General features: G+C 43.9%; 1 protein-coding gene across 1 annotated transcript in view; it reads left to right on the top strand.

Moving 5' to 3' along the window:
• ccdc97 (coiled-coil domain containing 97) overlaps positions 1-22,248 on the top strand; it is a 60,735-nt gene extending 38,487 nt beyond the window's left edge. Inside the window, exon 6 of the mRNA XM_016994816.2 lies at positions 22,186-22,248. The gene's annotated coding sequence lies outside the window, so the exon portion shown is untranslated. The remainder of the gene's footprint in view (positions 1-22,185) is intronic.
• Positions 22,249-24,627: the final 2,379 nt, after the last annotated feature.

Below are 24,627 nucleotides of genomic sequence, written 5' to 3'. Positions count from 1 at the left end.
CTAGTTTCTTCTATATAATCAATTAAGAGTTTCTTTTGGCCTTGGGAAAACTCTGCATGTTCTCAGAGGTGTTTGGTTCTCCCTGCAAAACTTTCAAATAAAAGGTGGCATTCTTCCCAGAAAAAAACCCTAAGACTTTGCATTGTACAAGGCTAATCTGTGCCATCATATGATGCTTTTTTAGAACTCATAGACTCCATGCCAAGCTTTCAAGCAATGATATTTCTGGGTAGCCTTCTTTATCAGACTGTTCTCAGCTTGCCTTTTGCTGGCCAACTAAACTGGGAAGTCTTGGCAGGCTGTAACAGAAGGGTGAATTGAGGGAGGGATACAGCCAAGATGTGAAGAGTTAATTTGCTGAGCAAGCATGCTTTAATTTTACTGGACAAGATGACCCACTAACTGGGACTGTGGGAACACCCTCAGAACTTACACCCAAACGCGCGCACACAGTCATGGGCATGAATATCTTCTCCTTTGAGTCACGGTCATTTGGAAGTATTTGCTCCTTGGCACGCCATGAAGAAGCTGCAAGGGTTCCCAAGAAGTTAGGATTGGGAGGGAGAAGCTGAGTCTGCTTCTCAGGGTGGGGCTGGGAACCGAAGGAGAGAAGCCAGAGAGGGATGAGATAGAGCAAAGATTGCCAGATCTCAGAATATGAGTCTCGAGTTTTCACGGAGTATAGAAGACAAGGGTGCAAATTCTCCAGAAACAGGTGCACTGAATCCTCCAAATCTGTACTTTGCTACAATTTCTAAGGATCCCTTGATTTATTGCTGCAGCTGGCATAGACTCTCAGGATGCAGTATGGGATTATTTAGCGTCATCCTTCTTTCTCAAACCTCAAATCCATGTAGGGTCTAGTTGCCCGACAAGATTCTTTCTGTATGCGAAGATGGATTTCTTCCTACTGACCTCATTGCCGATGTATCATTTGCCCCCCTCCATCTCTCCTGGTGGCCGTCAATGCTGTGCCTGACCTTGGAGGGAGTTGTTTCTCCTAGAATTGGGGTAGATGCATCATGCGTTTGGGTCTGTGGCCAGGCCTGGATTCTAGCATTTTATGTTCGTTCTCCCCTTGACAGCTTTCTGGAGGACAGCCAGAACCCTGTTCCCTGACCTGACTCTTCCAGCTTCTTGGGTGGTAATAAAAGACGCCTTCTGAGCATGACTCCAAAAAAGCCATGCATAACCCTTCCGTGTTTTAGGGAGGAGAGCGATAAAGCATGGAAAGACCCAAGTGAACTGGGAGCATCTTGTTTTGTCTCTGTGACTCAGGTGTACGGGAGGATATCTACTCTCTCCAAGCTAAGCCAAGGATTTTTCTTTGCAGAAGAATAATTGCCTTTAAAAAGTCAGCTTATAACAAGAGCGAGGCCTTCAAAGCTTAAAGCGTATCGCCAACATTTTGAAGATGAAAAGCAGGACCTGTGGTTGTGATGGGTGAATAGATAAGGCGGATCAGCGCTGCTCGTGTTATTGGATCTCACAGCAGCATTTGATACGGTCGACCACAATCTATTGACCCACCGCCTGGCCATGACGGGGGTTAGGGGGATTCCCCTGAAATGGGTGTCCTCCTTCCTCCAGAATCGGGGACAGCGGGTGGTGAGGGATGGTTTCCAAGTGGTCTCCGCTAAATGGGGTCCCACAAGGAGCTATTCTCTCTCCTCTATTATTTAACATCTATATGCGACCGCTTGCCCGACTGGTGCGGAGCTTTGGGCTCAAGTGCCACCAGTACGCTGATGACACTCAGCTCATTCTGAGGATGGAGGGCCGGCCGGATTCCGTACCCGAGAGTTTCCATCAGTGCCTTGAGGCCGTGACTGGATGGTTGCGTGCCAGCAGGTTGAGGGTAAATCCAGCGAAGACGGAGATCCTTTGGCTGGGCCGTCCGGGTGGGAGGGAGATCCAGCTGCCTACCCTGGATGGTGAGACACTACGTCCGTCATCTTCTGTAAAAAGTCTTGGTGTCTTATTGGACCCTCTGCTCACAATGGAGGCCCAGGTCTCTGCGGTGAGCAGATCTGCGTTTTCCCACCTACGTCAGGCTAGGTGACTGGCTCCCTACCTATCTAGGAACAACCTGGCTACGGTGATCCAGGCGACGGTCATCTCGAGGCTTGACTACTGTAACGCCCTCTACATTGGCCTTCCTCTGTCAGTGATCCGGAAACTGAAGTTGGTGCAAAATGCGGCGGCTCATCTTCTCGCTGGGGTGCCGGTGAGGAGGTATCACCCCAATTCTACAACAGCTGCACTGGCTACCGATTGAGTATCGGATTACTTTTAAGATACTGGTTCTAACCTTTAAGGCCTTACATGGTTTGGGGCCGGCGTACCTGAGGGCCCGCTTATCCCCCTACCAACCCCAGAGATTACTTTGGTCCGAAGACCAAAATTTGCTTGAAGTCCCTAACATACGGACTTATCATTTGTCTTCTGCTAGGCAGTGAGCCTTCTCGATTGTAGCCCCTCATTTATGGAATGCCTTGCCAGTGGAAACTCAAACCACCCGAGACTTACTTGCCTTTCGGAAAGCCTGCAAAACCTTGCTCTTCCGACAAGCTTTCAATGGGTGAAAAACTCGGGGCTATGTCTGTTTTTATTGTTGTTTTTATTATTGTTTTTATTGTTGTTTTTATTGTTATTTTAAAGCTAAGTGTATTGTTTTAATCTATTTCTGTAAACCGCTCCAAGCCAAACTGGGAGTAGTGATATACAAGTCTAATAAATAAATAAATAAATAAAATAAATAAGCAAACCATCTAACAGACTAGTCATTCTATCTTCCTGCTTGGCAGAATGGGTTGGAACTGTGTACTTTTTCAGCTAACTTTTAAAAGTCCCAGTTTCTCCCACCATTTCCTCTTTTCACTTTACTTTGGTTGCTGTAAACTGAGCTCAAAGTCCAAAGTAGTTTGTGCTCAGTTTAGAAGAGAGAAGAGAAGAGAGGAAAGGGCAAAATGTTGTCCTTCCCAGTAGGCTCAAGAAAGGCAAGCTGGGTTGTTGTGTGTTTTCCGGGCTGTATGGCCATGTTCCAGAAGTATTATCTTCTGACGTTTTGCCCCCATCTATGGCAGGCATCCTCAGAGGTTGTGAGGTCTATTGGAAACTAGGCAAGTGGGGTTTATATATCTGCGGATCCCCCCAGGAAGGAAGCAACCAGGCTTTGAAGCTGCAAGGCTATTCAATGCTAATCAAGATGGCCAATTGCAACATTCACACCTGCCTCAAACAGACAAGAATTCCCTCTCCCACCCTGGACATTATTCCACAGATATATAAACCCTACTTGCCTAGTTTTCATCATACTTCACAACCTCTGAGGATGCCTACCATAGATGTGGGTGAAATGTCAGGAGAGAATACTTCTGGAACATGGCCATACAGCCCAGAAAACACACAACAACCCTGTGATTCCAGCCATGAAAGCCTTCAACAACACAAAGGCAAACTGTAGCAAGCTTTCTTAGTTTCTCTGTTCCCCTCATGCATACCTTTTGCTACCTCAACTACATCCTGATATTGCTGGTTTGCATCTGACGTTTCGGGTGCTTTCTGTCCATCCCATTTTCATCCAATTTAGAGGATCCTAGCTCTGCTTGGGGCAAGCAGACCAGACAGAGGCTTTTGTCGGCTTTCCAACCTGTATGACTGAGCCTTCCTTGGGGTGGGAATGGGACTCGGCAGCAGAGCCCTCTCCCCTGCACAGCGTGTGCATCATTCACAGCTCGGCCTCTCCTCGGCCTGGGAAAGTTGCATTTGTGGTTTCCAGATGGCTTTGAACTTCTCCAACTTTCACCCCCTCATCCCTAGCATGAGCAGGAAATGCCTTCCGGATGGGTCAGCAAAAACAGCCACTAAACACACACAGACACACACACACAACACAGGCCTTTGGGGAGGCTGAACCAGGAGGAAGAGATGGTGGCAGAATGAAAGTTTGTAGCTTATTGCTCATGGTAAAGAGGCCAAACTGAGCCTCCTGGCCTGTCTCAGCTTTGAGAGGCTTAACACTGGGCCTTAGTTCAATCTGTCCTGCTTTTTCTTACTCTATAGTTTTTAAACTGTGCTTCCTCAATGAGAATAGTTGCCATGGTGGACAAGGCAACGTGCCCATCATTATCCATCATCCCCAGTGCCTTGTGGCTGCCCAGGAAATGTCAGGACCTCCTTTGCCCAATCTGGAAATAGCCGGGAGGTGTTTTGGTTTTCCCACCACAACTAGGTAAATAATTCCAGCTGGCTGGAGGAATGTTGGTTTCCATAGAATTGTAGAGTTGGAAGAGACACCCAAGGGCCATCTAGTCCAACTCTCTACCATGCAGAAACATACAATAAAAGCCCGAGAGCCTATGGGAGATGGTGGAGAGGTATACATAAACAAAATTATTATTATTATTATTATCATTATCATTATTATTATTTGATACACAACAAGATTAATACACAGCAAACAAGATCCCTATGCTGGCTGTTGTTTGGGATCACACGTTGGACACTTCCCAAGTGTCTAGGACTGTGTGATGTATCGGCGAATAATGCATGCAGATCTGAGTAGGGTGGCTTTTTGCAGCTGACAGATGGTTATTTTACCCAGTACCCAGTATGCCGATCACCACCGGGACCACCTTTACTGGCTTGCGCCAGAGTCTTTGCATTTCAAGCTTTAAATCCTTGTATCACGTCAGCTTTTCCAGTTACTTCTCGTTGATTCTGCTGTCATCTGGTTGTGCAAAATTGACAATCCATACTTTGTTTTTTAATACAGTCATGAGGTCAGGAGTATTGTGCTCCAAAACTCTGTCAGTCTGAATTTGGAAATCCCAGAGTAGTAGTTGTTATTATTATTATTATTTCCAACAGATAACCATCTAGCCTTTGCTTATGCTAACAGAGGACAGAGAAACGTCAGACCTACTCAACAGCTTCTTTTCCTCAGTCTTCTTCCAGAAAGTTAACAGTGTTCAAGGATAGAGGATATACAGAATAGGCAAAGAGGCAGTACAGGAATATCTGGCTAATCTAAATGGTTTTAGAGAAATAAATAATCTTTTCTGGAGGACTGGGAAGCTTTCCTTCCTTCCTTTCTTCTCTCTTTCTTTTTTAAGACCTATATAAATTGAGCCTCGGGTTCCCAAAACTGGGATCCGTCTCATCATTGGATAGTCTTTTGACAGCAATGTCACCCATGCCCACAAAAAAGCTGTTTTAATCCACTCCTGGCTATTCTTCTCTCTTGAATGATAGAGCTGTGTCCAGTACACAGTTGTGCTGCTCACCTTTAAGCATTCTACTGTACTTAGGTGTCGTGGAGACTCTATTCTGTTATCTATTTTAAAGTTCAACTATCAGCTCAGTACATTTCAGTGCATTAATTGGAGAGGAGGATCTTTTTTCCCTTCCATTGGATTGTGTTCTTCACTCCAAAGCAGGGACATCCTTCTAACATCTGGCTTCATCTCTTTCTTAGCTCTGCTCCAACCACTAAACCCTATTACCTTCAAAGAGCTCTGGGTCTGCTACAAAACTTGGGGTGCTTGTTGTTAGATGTCAAGGCAGGGTAAGAGGGGATCCAGTGAGTCGAAATGATGGGAAAGAGTGGAGAGAAAGTGATCCACCCAGATGAATGTGGGAAATGCTTGCAAAGATGTGTCATTTCCTGAGGAGAGAGTGAACACCGAATCCCGAGATCGACAGCTGTCCCCGCTGCAGAAAGAGACAACATCTGTCTGGGCCAAGGGAAGTAAGACAGGCTGGTCAGGAATGAAACCAGCTCCAGGAATAACCAGTACAAACCTCAGTTTTGGTGAATCCCCTCAACATACTAAAAGTAAAGGATGCCCAGCCTCGCATCAGCTCTGTGGGTGCTTCCACATTGTTGAATGAATGCAGTCTGACACCACTTTAATTGCTAATGGAATCCTGGGAGTTGTCATTTTACAAGGGCTTCAGTGCCGAAGCCTCACTGAACTAAAATTCCCAAAGTTTCATAGTAGTGAGCCATAACGTTAATGCGACAGCAAGATAGATGGCCTTCGATGATGAAAGCCCCCCTGAGATATTAGGAGGGATGATGATCTCCTGGAAAAATGGTCTTATCCCTTTCGGAGAAGAACACCCAAGTTAATAGCCATCCCAACATCCTGTTGCAGCGAATTCCACACGTTCGTTCTGTTTACCTCCTGAACCACCAAATAACCGCAAACCATCTCCGAGCGGAGAAGAGGGAAAGGGTGAATTCCAGGCCAGAAGGTGCGAGTTCAAGTAGGTTTGAGCAAAGACATTCTTCTTTGAAAATTCATAACCAACAGGAATTCTTTATTGGAAGGGGTGTATCGCTATCGCAGGCTTAAACTGGCTTAACACTCAGCTTCCTGGCAAGGGATTTGGATTTCTGCATTTCCTTTTTGTTAAAGTAAAAGTAAAGTTTTTCTCTGACATTAAGTGCAGTCGTATCTGACTCTGGGGGTTGGTGCTCATCTCCATTTCTAAGCCAAAGAGCCGGTGTTGTCCATAGACACCTCCAAGGTCATGTGGCTGGCATGACTGCATGCAGCGCCGTTACCGTCCCGCCTGAGCAGTACCTATCAATCCACTCACATTTGCATATTTTCAAACTGCTAGGTTGGCAGAAGCTGGGGCTAATAGCAGGAGCTCACCCCGCTCCCTGGATTTGAACCGGTGACCTTTCGGTCAGCAAATTTGGCAGCTCAGCTGTTTAACCCTCTGTGCCTCTTGTTACTTAATAATAATACAGTAGAGTCTCACTTATCCAATGTTCTGGATTATCCAACGCATTTTTGTAGTCAATGTTTTCAATACATCATGATATTTTGGTGCTAAATTAGTAAATACAGTAATTACTACATAGCATTACTGCGTATTGAACTACTTTTTCTGTCAAATTTGTTGTATAACATGATGTTTTGGTGTTTAATTTGTAAAATCATAAACTAATTTGATGTTTAATAGGCTTTTTCTTAATGCCTCCTTATTATCCAACATATTCGCTTATCCAACGTTCTGCTGGCCCGTTTATGTTGGATAAGTGAGACTCTACTGTAATAATAATAATAATAATAATAATAATAATAACTTTATTTATATACCAACCTATCTCCCCGAGAGGAGTGAGGGGAGTTTCCAACATACAACAAATTAAACATAATAAAGAATAATAAGCATGAAACAAGAACATACAATTCAAAACAACCACAAAATTCAAAACAACCAGTTACAAAATGCTCTATCAGCAGGGCCAGGTATAATGACCAGGGCTTCAGAGTGGGTAAGGCCAAGTATAAAGCGCTAGGCAACACAAGTGCAACAGAATATCATAGGGCTGGGAAGTGGGTAAAGGGCTGAGCGGGTTCCTAGTTAACAACTCGGAGGGGCCTAGGACTAATCCTGCTCAAAAATCTGCAGAAAAACCACCAAGTTTTCAGATCCTTGTGGAAAGAGAGTAGTGTAGAGGCTTGCCTGCTCTCTCTGGGAAGGGCGTTCCAGAGTCGGGGAGCCACCACCGAGAAGGCCCTCTCCCTCGTTCCCACTAGCCGCGCTTGTGACGGTGGCGGGAGTGAGAGGAGGGCCTCCCCGGTAGATCTCAGAGCCTGCGCTGGTTCGTAAAGGGAGATGCAATCACTAAGATAAGGAGGTCCCGAGCCATATAGGACTTTATAAGCCATCACCTGCACCTTGAATTAGGACTGTCAGTTTATCGGCAGCCAGTGGAGCTGCTTTAGTAGGGGCGTTGTATGCTCCCTGTAGTTAGCTCCAGTTAGAATCCTACATTGTAGAATTAATGCAGTTTGACCCCACTTTAGCTGCAGTGGCTCAATGCTATGGAATTCTGGGCACTATAGTTTTGCAAGGTCTTTAACCTTCTCTTCCAAGAGTGATGGTGCCTTACCAAGCTACAGATCCCAGGACCATATAGCCCTGAGTCAGGGCAGTTAAAGTGGAGTCAAATTGCATCAATTCTACAATCCAGGAACCGTGGTGGCAACCCTTGTTCTGGCCGAACTGCTGACCTAAAGGCTGGCGTTTCGAATCTGCAAGACGGGGTGAGCTCCCGTCTGTCAGCTCTAGCTTCCCATGTGGGGATATGAGAGAAGCCCCCCACAGGATGGTAATACATCCAGGCATCCCCTGGGCAACGTCTTTGAAGACGGCCGATTCTCTTACACCAGAAGTGACTTGTTCTTAATTTGCTTCTGACACGATAAAAAAACACCTTTAGTCCAGTATGCAGTTTATTCAGTTTCTATATGTACTTCCCTGGGAATTTACCTTTGTGTTCAGAATCTATTTACAAAAGTTTGTTTCCTGTAAAATATGGGTGGAAATCCAGAACAGATTGGCTGTCTCAATAAAAATGGAGTCAGCAGTTTGTACTGGAAAACATTCAAAAGACCAAATTATGCTAATTTGGATACATATAGGACTAAGAATACATTTATACCCCAGTGAATGAAGTAAGTGAGCTCCTTGATATTATTTCACTTCACTTCACTTTATTTCTTAATTAGTCGCTCTCCACCAGGGTGCTCCGAGTGACTTACAATTTAAATATCATTCCACAATTTAAAAACATTCAACATAAAAACATTCAACAGTGACTATTTGGCAAATTTGATCTGATTTACTTAAATGCACAACCAAACAGCCAAGTCTTGAGCGCTTTTACAAAAGGTTGCAACAAAATTGTTGTTATTTCCTTAATAACAACAATTGGCACCAGAGGCAGAAATAATACGGAAAGAAAAAGAATGGGGTTTGTAAAGCAGAGACACACAGCTAGCAGAGAAATCCCTTTCTTTTCCAGCTCAAACTATTGTGTTATTTTTTACAGATAGGCTCTTGCAACTCAACACCAAAAGTAAGCCGCTTTGAGTCTCCTTTATAGCTGCGTCTCCATCTCTCTTTACCATTCTCCCAATGCCAATGCTGCTAGAAAATCTCCAATTAGACAGAGGACAAGGAATTAAAATTACTGTCAGGTTTTTGCTAATTGAGGTATGGCTCTTTTATCGGAAAAATCCTATCTTTCCTTTGACAAAAGAGAAACAACAGACTCATCCATCACTTCAGATACCAGACCATTTTATCTGTTCTATTAGAGATATAATTACCTACAAATTTTACTATACTTTCCACTGGTGGTTACTTATGCAAATGGGAGATAGGAAGTGCTTGGGACTTACCATCCCATGGTATTCTATTTTCTTTCTTGGTGCTTACCATGTCTTCTGTTTCAGCTTCATTGAGTACTTTCTTGGGAATTTACCTGTGTTTCCTATAGGTAAATCTGCAGGTGATGAGTTGTGGCTTGGAGAGTGTTTGGTTATGAAAGCATCAATAGGATCAACTTTGCTGAGAAAAAAACCTGGCCATACAAATCAAGTAAATTCTCTTCCCAATTCATACATTCCCAATTTGGTCGTAGATCCCTTTCTGACATCACAGTGATGGCATGACAGCTCCATTCTGATGTTTCTCATTTCAGGAGCTTTCTGGGATTATGGCCTACCTTCTAATATCCCAATTTGGCAGATTAATCCCCAGTCGTCCCACTTTTTAAATGTCCCGGTTTCTATCTTGGCCACCCAGCTTTTCCCCTTTACCCTCAGATTACTCCAGTTGCTGCAAACAGAATTCAAAGAGCAAAAGTAGTTTGCATTTGGTTAATTCAAAAGATGGGAAAGAAGGAGGAAGAGGAATCTTTCCCAGCATGATGATGATGATACCACTGCTTTTTCTCTCTTAAAAGAGACAAGTGGGAAACAGCACCAAAAACAATACAGTATAAATAATGTAATGTAAAGTCTTAAGACTATAAATATTAGGTTCAGGCAAAAATCACTGCAAACTCTCTCAGCTTGAGTGCTTTTCCCCTTAAATAATATCTCACTCTGTTGGTTCTTGGATACATGTGTCCCAATGCTCTTCAATGAAATGTTGGGTAATTATTCAGGTGAGAAAAAGTGGAATAATAATAATAATAAACAGGAAAAACTCAGCCGCTATCAGGACCTCAAGATTGAACTTCAAAAACTCTGGCAGAAACCAGTGCAGGTGGTCCCGGTGGTGATGGGCACACTGGGTGCCGTGCCAAAAGATCTCAGCCGGCATTTGGAAACAATAGGCATTGACAAAATCACGATCTGCCAACTGCAAAAGGCCACCCTACTGGGATCTGCACACATCATCCGAAAATACATCACACAGTCCTAGACACTTGGGAAGTGTTCAACTTGTGATTTTGTGATATGAAATCCAGCATATCTATCTTGTTTGCTGTGTCATAATAATAATAATAATAATAATAATAATAATAATAATAATAATAATAATAATAATAATAATAATAATATCATTGGGAGATCCTGTGAGTGAATACAGAGGGACAATAGAAAATGTTCAGTGGTTTATTTCTCTATCTTTTTCTCCTTACTGTTTCTTGAGGACTAGAAACCTGGCATGTGTTTGAAAATTATTTTCTTGGTTGTAATGAGGGGTTTCTATGTGTGCCAAGCAACTGTCGGATTCATAGAGACACCAACAGCACCAAATAGGTTGCGTATGAGGAGAACTGTTTTGTCCTGTGCCGTGACTCATGACCACAGATGGGATAGCATTGATAGCCGGGTTTGCGTACCCGTATTTCTATGATCCAGACAGATCCGGACTGTGAAACGTATAATTCAATACACTTATTGTTCCTTTTTATGGCTAGCAAAATGGAAACTCGTATTCGTCCACATCTGGATGCAATAGTGATGGTGGCTTTGGTGGTTAAATGGAAAGGGCTGGGGACAGTCACCCCAGACACTGACCCATCCATGAATGAGGCCCCAGGACTCTTTTTTTGGCCGGGGATTTGGAATGCAGATCTTATTTCTTGGCACTGAACTGGTCTGGTGAGTCTGTGTGTATGAGGGGGTCTGCTTGGTTTTGATCCCATTTGCTGGGGGTGTGAGTCACTTCGCATCCATCTTCGTCAAAAGAAGATTGAGAGACAGACAGCTCTGGCCACATTATGGCAGGCAGGGGGTGTGGAAATATCCTATCATATAGCAGGTGGTTGCAATTGTATCCCAAAAATTATCACGCCTGATGACTTGGTAGCCAAAACTACCTATCTTTTAACTGTGTACAGCTAGCCCTCCATATCCATGGATTCAACAAACCATGACTTGAAAGTGTGTTGTCAAAAACTTTCATGGCCGGAATCACAGGGTTGTGCATTTTCCGAGCTGTATGGCCATGTTCCAGAAGCATTCTCTCCTGATGTTTCACCCAATCTAGGGCAGGCATTCTCAGAGGAACCCCAGTTTAGGTGGTTCTGTTCACCTTGGAGGAGGTGGGGTTCGCAATTTCTTTCTGCACAGTCTGCCTAGGCTTTAATGCCTAGGGCCCGGGCTGTGGCACAGGCGGAAGAGCAAGCCAGCTGCAATTAACTGCAATGAATCACTCTGACCAGGAGGTCATGAGTTCGAGCCCCGCTCGGAGCCTATGTTTGTTTGTCTTTGTTCTGTGTTAAAAGGCATTGAATGTTTGCCTATATGTGTAATGTGATTCGCCCTGAGTCCCCTTCGGGGTGAGAAGGGCGGAATATAAATGCTGTAAATAAATAAATAAATAAATAAATAATTGTGCTTCTTTTTTGTCTTATTATTATATTTATTTATACCCCGCTTTCTCTCTCCTGAAGGAGACTCAAAAGCAGCTTAATATAGAAACACAGCATACAATGAGTTGGTAATAAGGAACAGATTTCCTTCTGAACATGCACAAAGTACATTTTCCGCTGTCGATATTGTGCCAGGTGTGTGTGTGTGTTATGGAGTAAAATGTTTCATAAGTTTTCAAACCTCAGCGATACATTTTTGCATGGAGTGTTGTTTTCCAATGTTATTTTTGTGGACTACAACTCCCAGAATCTCTAAAGAAGTCCAAGTAGGCAGACTTTCCAAATATCTGTTGTTTAGTAGATACAGGATTCAAAATCTATTCTTTTCTATTGTGCCCAGCATCTTCTCAACCTGGAACCTTTGGCAACAACCTGGATTTTTAGCAATGCTGGGGAAGCGAAGGTGGGCCGGCCGGCCAAAATAGAGGGCAGGCAGCTGCAAAGGGTGGTTGAGTCAAGGGAAAGAATAACAAGTGGCAAAATAGGGATGGGCAAGTAGGCAGGACCGGGGTGTGGCCGCCCACGGGCACCAAATAGAGGCTCAGCCACAGAGAGGGCAGGGAAGGGCTGGGAGCTGGCACTGTCTGGCCCAAGTAAGAATGAGCAGGACCCCTGCCTAGGTTAGGTCAGGGAACCCAGGACTTTTCCCCAGTTCTGCATGGAGCTTTCTCCACTCCTGCTAGGCAAGATGTTCTTCGGTTAGGAAAAAAACACCAAAGACGGAACTTGAGTTTTTTATGCACACAAATCACTCCTCCCTCATACACGCACTCACTTTGTCTGTCTCCTCTGCCAAGGGAATTTGAAAAATGTGCCAAAGCAATCCTGTATAAATTACACAAATCAAGCACTATGTTCCCTTATTTTTTTCCCCTCTCCCATTATTTAGTTTCTTCTTGCAAGTTTTCCCTGATTTCCAAGAGATTGTATGGTGGTAAACAGGGAGATGACTGCTGAAATCTGACCTCGGGTTACGCAGTATAAATATCCATGCATAACATTATGTATTCACTGGCAAAAAAAACCTCCTTTCCGGGGGACAAAGTTTTTGGGTTTCGTCAACAGCCCTTGGTAGCTCCCATATTAATGAGATGGTGAGTCGGCTTCAGGTTTTACTGCATCTTTCAATGGAACTATCCAAGGTGCTGAAGCCAATCTCTGGAATTGTCAAAGGCTTTCAGGGCCGGAATCATTAGGTTGTGTATACCTCACAACCTCTGAGGATGCCTGCCATAGATGTGGGCGAAACTTGGTACTTTTCCTTCTAAAATGAAGCAGTTGAAATGTATTTTCGGAGTAATGAAATTTTCCCTTCCCAGTCCCACTCTTGAGTGTTTTATAAGTTTGGGAAACCAACAAAGGATTCCTCCAGGCAGGAAGTAGCCAGGCTTTGAAGCTGCAAGGCCAATCAATGCTACTCAAGGTGGCCAAAGGTAACATTGACACTTGCCTCAAACAGACAAGAGTTCTTTCTCCCACACTGGACATTCCACAGATATATAAACTCCACTTGCCTAGTTTTCAACAGACCTCACAACCTCTGAGGATGCCTGCCATAGATGTGGGTGAAACGTCAGGAGAGAATGCTTCTGGAACATGGCCATACAGCCCGGAAAATGCACAACAACCCAATATCTGGAGTTGTTTTTGGAGAGTACCTTAAAGACTAAGATGTGGAGTGGATTCACATCCCCACTGGAATGGGACCTATGGACTTGAATTTGGGGATAAGGGTAAAGGTAAAGGTTTTCCCCTGACGTTAAGTCCAGTCGTGACCGACTCTGGGGGTTGGTGCTCATCTCCATTTCTAAGCCGAAGAGCCGGTGTTGTCCGTAGACACCTCCAAGGTCATGTGGCCAGCATGACTGCATGGAATGCCATTACCTTCCCGCCGGAGCAGTACCTATTGATCTACTCACATTTGCATGTTTTCGAACTGCTAGGTTGGCAGGAGAATTTGGGGATATATGGAGTCATATTATCTATTCCAATGGAGAATGTACAGGTGCAGCTTTGGCCCCTTTAACACTGCTATATAAGATCCAGATTATCTGTTTTGAATTGGATTATATGTTAGTGTAGACTCAGATAATCCAGTTCAAAACAGATATGGATTATCTGCTTTGATAATCTGAATTACATGGTAGTGTAGAAGGCACCTTAGTAACCATGACTCCTATTGACTTGTTAGAATAACTATGTAGGGTGGACTCGGGTGGTTACATGTAGTGGATATGGTCATTGTTTAAGATTCCCATCCTACACATAAGGATGAGCAAATGTACATCCCGTGCTATGTTTACGTTTCTCAGTTTGCAGAACTCCTTGTTAACTCTAGCTTAGCTAGTTATGATCACAATAAACCCCCACCTCTATTTTAATTCCCCCGGCAATATCTTTATATTGCCTATATTTTTACAACCACAAAGGTAAGAATATGGATTCAAACAGAAAAGAAGTAGGGTCTGTAGAAACCTCATGGTCAAGTTTCATGGGGCAAGTCAAGAAGCCTTTTTCTAGCCCCTGACAGCAACTCTCAACAAATCCTTGCTCAGAGCCTGTGATCTGCTCTTCGCTGAGTCTTTTGCTCTTTGTTGCTGATGATTCTTCTCTAGACTCATCCATCCATTTATCAAACTTTGCTCTCCCTCTGACTCTTTTCTAATTTGTTATATTTGGCTGTGAGCCTTTATCAACAGCTGTTTTGCTGTTGCCTGCTTTCATGTTGTGTCTCACCGATAGCAATCTCATCATGGGGCTCTTTGGGGCTGAGAGTATGTGCCTCATCCAAGATCATTCCAGGATTTCCATGGATCTGGTCTCCAGAGTCATAGTCTGACACTCAAACCACTACACTACATTGGCTCTGTCCATCATCTCTTTATAAAAATACTCTTTTAAAAATCTGTTTCTCATCCAGCTCCTTCTGCCATTCTCTTGCTCCTCTTTGCCTGTTTCTTAATTAAACTGGTCATCATAGAGCTCTTTTGGGAGTTCCTCCCTCTCCCTTCAGCCTACTCATGGCCCTCTCAGTCTGAGCAAAAGGCCATTATCCTTCCTCAAGCGGTGACTGAACAATTCCCAAGCAAATCAAGCCATCTACTTTACTCCCTCTGCCTATTTCTTAGCTCCGGTTCCATCCCAGGAGTTCAAATGATCCTGTTCACTCCTTGCCCTGTTTGGATGCTACTGCCCTCTTGTGCAATGATCCCATAAATCATGATCAAGGCCCCATAAATCACGACCAGGGCGTACAGTTGGCTCATGGCTTATTGCCCTTGACTATGTCTCCCATGGGCAGAGTATTGGTCACTCACTTCCTGCCTCCCCGAAGCATTGCAGACGTCAATGGGGCTGATCCCACACCTTTGAGTTGTCCATATCACACTGTGGTTTTACACATTCAAGATGAGCAGAGGCTAATCTAGGGTTTATGCCTTGGGAAACAAACATCAAAACCAAAGAGCTAAGGAAGGCTAACTCTTTTGGACTATGATGCTGCTTGAGGATGGTAGGTGCCGCGGTGCAAAAAGAGTTCATATTTCTGTGAAGCCCATCTCCTCCAAGGTGAACTGAACCACCTAAACTGGGCTCTACAGGCCAATGGAGGCTCCACCACAGACATCAGAAGACCTGCAAGACCAAGAACAAGCGAATAGAGTAAAGGCAAAGATCCACCCAGAGGAAAAGTGTTCTTACCAGACATCAAGGGAACCACTGACCGCAAAGGGAAGCTGAGGAAGAAACACAAGCTACAACTTATCTATAGACCCACTAAGAAAATCCAACAAATGCTACGTTCAGCAAAGGACAAGAGGAATCCTCTCACCTCTGCAGGAGTCTACTGTATACTATGCAGCTGTGGACAAGTCTACATAGAGACCACCAAACGCAGCATTGCCCAGACACAAGTCAAAGAACATGAAAGGCACTGCAGACTAACTAGAGAAGTCAGCCATAGCAGAGCACCCAATGAACCAATCTGGACACAGCATATTATCTGAGAACACAGAAATGCTGGACCACTCTATCAACCACCATCTCAGACTACACAGAGAAGCCATTGAAATCCACAAGTATGTGGACAATTTCAACAGAAAGGAAGAAACCGTGAAAATGAACAAAATCTGGCTACCAGTATTACAAAACTCTAAAATCAGGACAGTAAATAAAGGACAACACTCAGAAAACAGGGGAATTCCAGACAGGAAACAATCAGGGCCAGCTAACACCTCCCAACAAAGTATTCACCCAGGCAAGAAGCAGCCAGGCTTTGAAGCTGCAAGGCTATTCAATGCTAATCAAGGTGTCCAATTGCAACATTCACATTTGCCTCCAACAAACAAGAGTTCTTTCTCCCACCCTGGACTTTCCACAGATACATAAAATTTAATGGCCTAGTTTCCCACAGTCCTCACAACCTTTGAGCATGCCTGCCATAGGTGTGGGCGAAACGTCAAGAGAAAATGCTTCTGAAACATAGCCATACAGACCGGAAAACTCACAGCAACCCAGTGATTCTGCCCATGAAAGCCTTCAACAACACATCAAATATAATAATAATAATAATAATAATAATAATAATAATAATAATAATAATAATAATACAGTAGAGTCTCACTTATCCAACATAAATGGGCCGGCAGAATGTTGGATAAGCAAATATGTTGGATAATAAGGAGGAATTAAGGAAAAGCCTATTAAACATCAAATTAGGTTATGATTTTCCAAATTAAGCACCAAAACATCATGTTATACAACAAATTTGACAGAAAAAGTAGTTCAATATACAGTAATGCTATGTAGTAATTATTGTATTTATAAATTTAGTACCAAAATATCACAATGTATTGAAAACATTGACTACAAAAATGCGTTGGATAATCCAGAACGTTGGATAAGCAAGTGTTGGATAAGTGAGACTCTACTGTAATAATAACTCAGAAGCGGTTACTTACTTGTCTAGTATCAGTTTTCATCGATTGCTGCTGCTCAGCCGTTTAGTCGTCTCCGACTCTTCGTGACGTCATGGACCAGTCCACACCAGAGCTCCCTGTTGGCCGTCACCACCCCCAGTTCCTTCAAGGTCAAACCAGTCCCTTCAAAGATACCGTCCATCCATCTCGCCCTTGGTCAGCCTCTCTTCCTTTTTCCTTCCATTTTCCCCAGCATCATGATCTTCTCCAAGCTTTCCAGTCTCCTCATGATGTGGCCAAAATACTTCAGCTTTGCCTCTCATATCCTTCCCTCCAGTGAGCAGCCATTGGGCATTATTTCCTGGAGGATGGACTGGTTGGATCTTCTTGCCAAGGTCCAAGGCACTCTCAGGATTTTCCTCCAGCATCAGAGTTCAAAATCGATTAGGAAATTTATATTGGATTTTTTTGGGCACAAACCTCTTTTTGAAGAAATGATCGCCTTAGTTGCTATACCAGCTGTTACACAATAAGATCTTGACCAAAAAAAAAATATGTTTCCCTCACCACTGATAACAGGAATTCTCCAGAATGCAGAAGTTACCATTTGGGGTCACAACTTCTAGAATTCCCATCTTGCAGCACTAGATGATGGAATCAATGATCCCTAATTCAACATTTACTTTTTCCCCAGGATGTGGATGTTTAAATATGTGAAAGGCTGTCATAAGGAAGAGCGATCAGGCTTACTTTCTGCTGCCCTGGAAACTAGACTCCGGAGCCATGAGTTCAATGACAATAAAGATTCCACCTGAACATGAGGAAGAACTTCCTGACTGTAAGAATTGTTTAACAGGAACTCTCTGCTTCGGAGTCTGCTGAATGCTCTATCCTTGAAGATTTTAAACAGAGTCTGGATGGCCATCTGTCGGGGGTGCTTTGATTGTTCTTTTCCTGCATGGCGGAAGTGGATTAGACTGGATGGGGTCTCTTCCAAATCTAAGATTATTCCATGATGATTCTCTGCAGTGAGGTTGTGGCTTATAGGCTTTCTTCCTGGCATATCAATACACCTGGCTACTCTGCTCTGACCTACCAACCTGTGGTCAAAAGCATCCTTTGTGTGTGAGCTTCCACATGCAAACCCATTGGTGCACACAGATGCTTTTGTGCCGAGCCTGATACTGGAGGAGACCCAGCAACTCAGCCAGGGCAATGTCCTTGGAAAATGTGTGTCACACAGTTTTCCCTAAGTGCAACCGCAAACAGAACTCACGTGTCAGTGTGCATGGATTTCCTTACTAGGCTTCCAGCATCAGGACTGGAAAAAGCTTGAGACAGCTTGAACTCTAGGCTTTTGTCGGAACAATGGAACTGGCTTGGAAGGGGATAACCGAGGACACGTCTACACTGTAGAATTAATACAGTTTGATACCTCTTTAACTATTCAACAATCTTGTTTGTGTCTGGACCTCAGTGCAATTGCCTTAGGAGTTCCCAGCAATGGGAGTATAATGGAAGAGAAGCACTCTGCACATGCCCATGGGTAATTGTCTTGAGACTGGAGTTACATATTCCAGGGCCAAACTGAATCTAGTGTATTCCACCCCGGACAACGTCCTTGCAGACAGCCAATTCCCTCACTCCAGAAGCAACTCTGGTTGCTCCTGACACGAAAAAACAAACAAACAAAAACCCCACAAACAGTGCCCATGGACCCCTGAATTCTGGCTCTCGCCCCTTTTGTGATCACTGCTGGGTTCTCCTCCCCTTCCATTTGTGTTTCCTCCAGACGCAAACTGGGAATCCTCCGATGCTCTTAATTCGCGAGACGTGCTTGGCAGGCACACCCTTTTCCTTAGCAGCAGCGTAAATAGACTAATCCCAGATGCGTGGTCGCTGGTTGCGATTACTCAACGGGAGAGAAAGTCACTCTGTCCAAGCTCAAAGCCACTTTTTAAAAAATCCTTATTGGGATATAAGAGTGAGCCACATCCCTTAACGTTTCTGCGTGAGTCATTGCTTGGAGTGTGCCAGTGCGGTGGTTTGACACAGTCAGACCTGTTGATAGTTCTCCTTTAGAGGAAGAAAAGTGTTGCTTCTTTGCTTTGGAAAAGTTGGGAATAGTGAAAGGAGGTGAACCCCAACCAGTGACTCATACAGGGATGCAACATTGAGTTGTTACATTAGGAAATAGTAGTAGTCATATCTGATGTACAGAGAGGGCAGAAACTGGTGAGGAAAGCCAAGAGGAGAAAATTACACAGAGATGCTCATTGGCTCTTTACCTAGCTTGGGTACCCAACATTTCCCGGTTTTTTTAAAAAAGGGCATTTGATGTCTGGGTTATTTGTTGGCTGGGTTCAGGGCTCTCTGGATAAGGTTGAACTACATCTTCCATATGCCAAAGGTCATTCACCCCCAAACCAGGCCTGTATGCACAGTGGGCCATGTTGGGTCTGTGTGCCAAGTTTGGCACACAGATCCGATGTTGGCTGGGTTCAGTGCTCTGTGGATAAGGGTGAACTACAATTCCCACTATCAAGATCAAATCCCACAAACCCTTGCAGTATGTTCAGTTGATCATGGGGGTTCTCTGTGCCAAGTTGGATCCCGGTCCATTGTTGATAGTGGTCACAGTTTCTCTGGATGCGGGTGAACTATAACTCCCATCAATCAAGGTGAATTTCCCCCAAACATCTCCAGTATGTTCTGTCGGTCATGCGGAGTCTGTGTGTCATGTTTGGTCCAGGTCCATCATTTGTGGGGGTCGTAGTGGTCTCTGGAAGTGAATGAAGGTACTGCAAATCCCTTCATCTGTGGCAAGTTCAGTCCATTGTTGAATCCATCGTTGGTTGGGTTCACAGTGCTCTCTGGATATAGGTGAACTACAACTCCTATAAATCAAGGTGAATTCCCCCCAAACCTGGTCATGGGGGTTCTGTGTGCCAAATGTGGCCTAGGTTCATTGTTGATGGGGGTCACAGTTTCTCTGGATGCATCAAGACACAGTGCTGTGTCTTGATGCAGGGTGAACTACAACTTCCATCATGTTGAGTCAGTACCCCAAATCCCTCCAGTATGTTCAGTTGCTGATCAATTCCTGTTTGCTGTGTTCCATAGAGAAGAGTAGGGAAGGGTTAAGGGAGAGTGGGTGGGTAATGCAAATTCCACACCAATTGAGAGAGAAAGGAAAGCAGTCTCTTTTCAATTGGGATGTCCTTAGTAGAAGAAACACATAAAATCTAGGATGACATTATACCCGAATGAAAGCCATCACTTAGGTGGGGGGCAGTATAGTGTTTGTGGAAGACATTGACAGGCTTTTGGTACCGTGTTTCCCCGAAAATAAGACAGTGTCTTATATTAATTTTTGCTCCCAAAGATGCGCTAGGTCTTATTTTCAGGGGATGTCTTAGTTTTCCATGAAGAAGAATTCACATTTATTGTTGAACAAAAAAAATGAACATTTATTATATACTGTACAGCAGTTGTCATCACAAACCAACATAACCAAACCAGACAAACTGTAAATCCTATCAAAAATTTCTTATTACTACCATTATTTCCATGTACAACACTCTATGGTACGTACATTTACCGATCCTGCATGCTCTGGTGTTCTGTTCAGCAGGCATGCTTCCAAGCAAGAACTTTGCTAGGTCTTACTTTCAGGGGAGGCCTTATATTTAGCAATTCAGCAAAAACTCTACTAGGTCTTATTTTCTGGGGATGTCTTATTTTAGGGGAAACAGAGGATTAGAAATATATTCATAACCTGTTAGGATTATGATACCAATATGGTTAGATATTGGTGCAGAGTAGCAAAAACGCAGAAGACTAGGGGTTTATGTGAGCAGAGGTGAGAAAAAGCAAAATAGCCAGCCTCCCTTTCCCTTTAAAGAGTCATGTGCATAAAATAAGCATCAGAGACATCAAAAGTAAAATAGTAAAATATGTTTACTCACAATCTTGTATGATGATGGTCATACAGGTAAAAACATCTAAGATCCAAAAGAATACAGTTCAGGATACTACATATCTCTTAACAGGGCTCCGGGCTGTGGAGCAGGCAGGAGAGCAGGCCAGCTGCAATTAACTGCAATGAATCATTCTGACCAGGAGGTCATGAGTTCGAGGCTGCTCGGAGCCTATGTTTGTTTGTCTTTGTTCTATGTTGAAAGGCATTGAATGTTTGCCTATATGTGTAATGTGATCCGCCCTGAGTCCCCTTCGGGGTGAGAAGGGCGGAATATAAATGCTGTAAATAAATAAAATAAATAAATAAATAACAAAGAAGTAACATCAGCATGGCATGGCAGGATCAAGAAACAGGAAGAGCATGAAGAGCCAAAGAGACGAAGAGCCAAAGAGAAAGAACAAAAGAAAGTCTCTCCTTTTATGCCCCAAATTCTAAAGGCATATGTCACTTCCTGTAAGTCTCCAGGAAGTATACTCCCATTTCCCACATTTCTCATTTCCCTAAAATGGTGCCATCAACTCTGGAATGCAGCTTTGGCTTCAGCTTACTAAGCAACAAACAAAACTAACTACATAAACCATCCCACATTGAAAATGCATGCATGATTGCTTAGATAACCCAACACTTGGACATGTTCATGGTGCTCACTATAACCTACAATGTCATTGGAGGGAGGGTCATTGGTGTTTCCTGTGTAGTGGGAGCTATAGCTCTTTGTGGAGGCAGGGGCTTGTCTATGTAGGTGGACACTCCAGCCACATACAAACATACACATTTTCCCTTTTATTATGTGTATAGAGAGATAGATTACCTTTATAATCCAACAAGAACCAGGCAGAATGCAAAGCTGTCCTCCCACTAGGTTCTTACTTTGTGTTCACAATTACTCTGCAACTAGGGCAATGCAGCAGTTTGCTTGTGTCTAAAAAAGCAAGATTCTACCTCTCCTTCCTCCTGAGTTAATAGAATGCAAACATCCTGTGCTTGTTCAACTCAGTTTACATCCATGGACATGGGCTGAGAACAAAGGGGGAAAGGAGAGAGAAACAGGGACATATTGGGAAAGTGGGGTGACAGAGGATTAATTGGGACTTTTCCTTCTAAAATGAAGCAGTTGAAAAGTATTTTCGGAGTAATGAAATCTTCCCTTCCCAGTCCCACTCTTGAGTGTTTTATAAGTTTGGGAAACCAGCAAAGGATTCCTCCAGGCAGGAAGCAGCCAGGCTTTGAAGCTGCAAGGCCAATCAATGCTAATCAAGGTGGCCAGAGGTAACATTCACACTTGCCTCAAACAGACAAGAGTTCTTTCTCCCACACTGGACATTCCACAGATATATAAACCCCACTTGCCTAGTTTTCAACAGACCTCACAACCTCTGAGGATGCCTGCCATAGATGTGGGCAAAACGTCAGGAGAGAATGCTTCTGGAACATGGCCATACAGCTCAGAAAACTCACAGCAACCTAGTGATTCCAGGCATGAAAGCCTCCAACAACACATTCCCTTGTTGCCAACTCCTTCCTTCATTTGCTTTGGCAATTGTTTACTATTTGCCTTCCATATGCTTTTTTTTTTTTTGCAACAGCAAGAAGCTAGCCGTATGTGTGTGGAAAAGCAGAGGGGGAGACATGGAGAAGGGAGGCCAGTCCAACTTTGGGGTGAGTAATTCCCAGAGCTTTCCCCACCCTGGCCCTGGGAGAATTACATCAGTGTTTGTTTGCAAGCTTGCGCTGGGCCCAGTCACAGTGTTGGGGGGAGAAAGCCAGTCGCAAACATTTGCAACTCTGCTGCAGGCCCCTGGTAGGGCCATGGAAAGAGAAAGGATTTGGGGTCAGGAAAGTAGGCAAAATACTCTCCTGGCCCTTCAGGTTTTGGCCTGAACTATAAAGGAGCTATCCAGTGTGCTGATTCTTTTCCCAGGATTAACATTCAGTACCTTCATAGAATCCTAGAATTGGAAAAGACCCTACAGGTTATCCAGCTCATTCTGACAGGCAAAAATACACAATCTAAGCACTTCCAACAGATATCCATCCAGTCTCTATTTTAACCCCTAAAGGAGGAATCTCTACCACACTCCAAGTCAGCATCTCTCATTGACAAAAGGTTCTTGTGTGGATTTGTAAAAAGATACCATGATGGAATGGGTAGACTGGAAAGGCATGTGTTAACAGCTGATTGGTTGAGCCAGCCAGGAGCCAGAATTCCAATTGGCTACTGTCTCTAGGAGCCCCGGTGGCAAAGTGCGTTAAAGCACTGAGCTGCAGACCGAAAGGTCCCAGGTTCAAATCCCGGGAGCGGCGGGAGCGGCCATTGTTAGCTCTAGCTCCTGCCAACCTAACAGTTCTAAAACATGCCAATGTAAGTAGATCAATAGGTACCGCTCTGGCAGGAAGGTAACGGTGTTCCATGCAGTCATGCCGGCCACATGACCTTGGAGGTGTCTACAGACAATGCCGGCTCTTCGGCTTAGAAATGGAGATGAGCACCACACCCCAGAGTCAGACATGATGGACTTAACGTCAGGGGAAACCTTTACCTTTCACTGTCTCTAGCTTGCTTCTGAAACAAATGATTTTAACTGCCACTTTCACCTCAGAGAGTGAAGAGAGCACTGACCGGAAATAGTCCGGAAAGGAAATGGCTACCAACTCTTTGAAACCTGATTGCAAATGAAGCATATTTAAAGACTGTTTAAAGGAACTGTTATTTCCCTCTGTTCTCTGTGTGAATCCAGAGAGACTGCTATATATATTGTTACCATGTTTGATCTTTTGAACTGAAGTAAGGATACTGTTACTTGTTAGTCAAACCTGAGTGACACTTTATGCAGGGTATATTTTGGTTCAGAAACTGTGGTAAAGTTTCTATTTATTTATATCTACAGCCTATAAGAGTTCTTGCTGTTAGGAAGTTCTTTCTAATATTCAGGTAGAACCTCTTTTTCCGTAGTTTGAATCCATTTCCGCGTTGTGTCCATATTTCTGGAGCAGCAGAAAATAAGCTTGCTCCATATTCGATATGACATCCTTTCCAGTATTTCAACATGGATCTTGTGTCCCCTCCAAGCTAAAGATACCAAGTGCCCAGGGAGATATTACATGTCCCAACTTGTCAATACCTTTCTTGAATTGTGATACCCAGAACTGGACGAGGGAAGTGGCTTCAAGGAAAGCAGTCCATTTTCAATTTAAATATTTCATACAACTGCTAAAAACATAGTGACTATAGATGGTTGCTATGAGCCTTCAAGTCATTTCTGACCTGTGGCAACCCTAAGGTGACCCTATAATGGGGTTTTCTGGGGATGAGAGTGTGTGACTCACCCAAAGTCATCTATACCAGGAAAAATTCAAGGCAATACCATGACAAAATGAACTTGATGGACTTCATCCTTGGCTATGCAATCCAACACTATCCGAAATGCTGCCTGATTTCTACCTGTGGTTTTAAGAGGATCCGGAGAGGCTGGGAAGTTTCACTTGATGCCAGTTCGCCAGATGCCTTGCGGGCAAAACCAGTCCCATTCATCTTGACTTGGACCACAATTTTGGGGAGGAAGGACAGGTTGATATAACTTCGACAACCTTTATTTTGTGGGCCTTGTACCTTGTGGACCTGGAGGATGTGGGCAAGGAAGTCTGAAACCTGGCTACCTACCACTGGTTTACTCAACCCTTGCCCTTCCTGGATGGCCGGATCTGCCAAGATGCCACTGACATTTTGGGGAAGAGAGGTGATTAATGGCCCTATTTTTTTTACGGGAAAAGACTGGCTCTTTCTTCAAATAAGACCTTCATTATAGAAACCTGCCCTCAAACCAGCCGTTTTGGCTGGCGACTGGCTACTCTTGAGAGTTACCATTCCCGGTGAAGGTGAAGCTGGTAGAGTAACTTCAGACACTTTTAGTATATTGAGGTTTCCTGGATCCTTTTCGGTAAGACTTTTGTTGCGACATAGGGCAGTTTTGGTCATTTTAATAGATGATTGATGCTAGAGATTGGACTGCAAAGCCTTACTCGTTCAC

The sequence above is a fragment of the Anolis carolinensis genome, unplaced genomic scaffold (genome assembly GCF_035594765.1).
Source record: "Anolis carolinensis isolate JA03-04 unplaced genomic scaffold, rAnoCar3.1.pri scaffold_10, whole genome shotgun sequence".
In the NCBI taxonomy this organism is placed as follows: domain Eukaryota; kingdom Metazoa; phylum Chordata; class Lepidosauria; order Squamata; family Dactyloidae; genus Anolis; species Anolis carolinensis.
Note: the sequence above shows the minus strand (reverse complement) of the source record. Positions and strands in the feature narration are given on the sequence as shown.